At 39.7% G+C, this 1,918-nt stretch overlaps 1 non-coding gene across 1 annotated transcript; it reads left to right on the forward strand.

The window, feature by feature from the left end:
- Positions 1-220: 220 nt before the first annotated feature.
- On the forward strand, positions 221-286 carry LOC147711593 (small nucleolar RNA SNORD42). The gene has a single exon (XR_015296337.1). It is a non-coding gene; the product is annotated as a small nucleolar RNA SNORD42 (small nucleolar RNA).
- The last annotated feature ends 1,632 nt before the right edge of the window (positions 287-1,918 follow it).

Below are 1,918 nucleotides of genomic sequence, written 5' to 3' on the forward strand. Positions count from 1 at the left end.
ATGAGCATTTGATTGAGTTGCTATACATGTCAATGTACTCTTTCAATATAATCTCTGCAGAATACATTTGCCCTCTTTGCATTACTGATAGAACATCACAGTACTGAAAAGCACTGCACCAATGAGGCCCAGAAGCCAAAATGTAGGCTCTGATTCCATAAAGGCTACTTAGAGCCAGAATCACACCTTAAGAATGCCTACCAAGCTGAACTGTTCAACCGTGCAAATTATAGAAAACTTAATTCATGTTGATAACTATGATATTTCAAAGGAACCACTGATGCACGCAAGAATGCTTTACTGAGAATGTTATGACCAAGTGTATATGTGTGTGTGTGTGTGTATGTGTAGTTGTGTATATGTGTATGTGTATATGTGTATGTGTATATGTGTATATGTGTATGTATGTGTATATGTTTATGTATGTGTATATGTGTGTGTATGTGTATATGTGTGTATGTATATGTGTGTATGTGTGGGTATGTGGTTATGTGTATGTGTGTATGTGTGTGTGTGTGTGTGTATGTATGTGTATGTATATGTGTATATACGTGTATGTATATGTATGTGTATGTATATGGCTAAGAGTGGCTGTAAGGTCCTGGTCTCCTATTGGTTCTAGATTTTTAGGGCTAGTATTGTGATTGGATATTTTTAGGGCTAGGGTTCCCATTGGCTGACTGGGTCACCTGATTTCTAGGTCTATAAAAGGCCAGGCTTAGGGCGTCTCAGCCCAGGCGTCGAGGCTAAGGGCGGAGAGGACAAGGGCAGTTGTCTGTTTGAGCCTGTTAAGGGCGGAGAGGACAAGGTCAGTTGCCTGTTTGAGCCTGTTCGAGACGGACCAGGGCCAGAAATGCTGCCCAATATACATACCTCCATTATGCATCTATATACTTTTAATGTACTTATGGATCTATATATTTATCACTTTCTTCTAATTTAGCATTTCCAATGCACTGTCCCTATTTCTCAGCCTATACTTCGCTCAATATATCCTCTACATCCACTCTCTCATTTAACCCCATACCGCTACTGTGATCCCCAAAACAACCCTTTCTAGACTCTCTTCCCCACTCTACCCCTTCTTGCATCATCTTACACCTCTTTTAATATACTGATCCCTCAATACAAACCTTTCTAAACTCTTCCCTCTTTTCTACCCCTCCCCAACCCTTCTCAATCCAAATAACAGAGTAACATATCCCCCACTAAAATTTCTTTCATGTTTCGCCATACTAATTCAACACTAATCCTGATGGGTTCCAGGGTAACATGCTACTTGCGCTTCAAAACCCCATCAGGGGTAGCAAGCGCTATATAAATACAAACCTCTTTCTCTTCACTATCCCGTCACCTACCCTTCTCTACCCAAATAACTGAATAACATATCCACTACTCAAATTACTTCATATTTTACTATACGAATTTTCAACACTAATCCTTTATGAGTTCCGGAGTGGTGTGCTACTCGCCAGAAAAGAGCTTCAACACCCATCAGGGGTAACAAGTGCTATATGAATGCAAACCTTTCTTCCCCTTTTATCCCTCCGCTATCCTTCTCACTCCAAATAACTGACTAATATCCACCACTGAAATTACTTTTTTATTTCACCATATTAATTCACCACTAATCCTTTATGGGCTTCCTGAATAGCATGTTTCAACACCCCATCAGGCGTAACAAGCCCTATATAATTACAAACCTGTTTTCCTCTTCTATCCTTCTGCTATCATTCCAAATCCAAATAACTAACTAACCTATTCACCACTTAAAATGTACTTGCATGTTTAACTATACTAATTCAACACTAATCCTCTATGGGTCCCGGAGTATCGTGCTACCCGCCGAAAAAAAACGCTTTGACGCCATGTCAGGGGTAGTAAGCTCTATATAAATGCAATTACAATACAATTACAA

The sequence above is a fragment of the Lissotriton vulgaris genome, chromosome 5 (genome assembly GCF_964263255.1).
Source record: "Lissotriton vulgaris chromosome 5, aLisVul1.2, whole genome shotgun sequence".
Taxonomy (NCBI): domain Eukaryota; kingdom Metazoa; phylum Chordata; class Amphibia; order Caudata; family Salamandridae; genus Lissotriton; species Lissotriton vulgaris.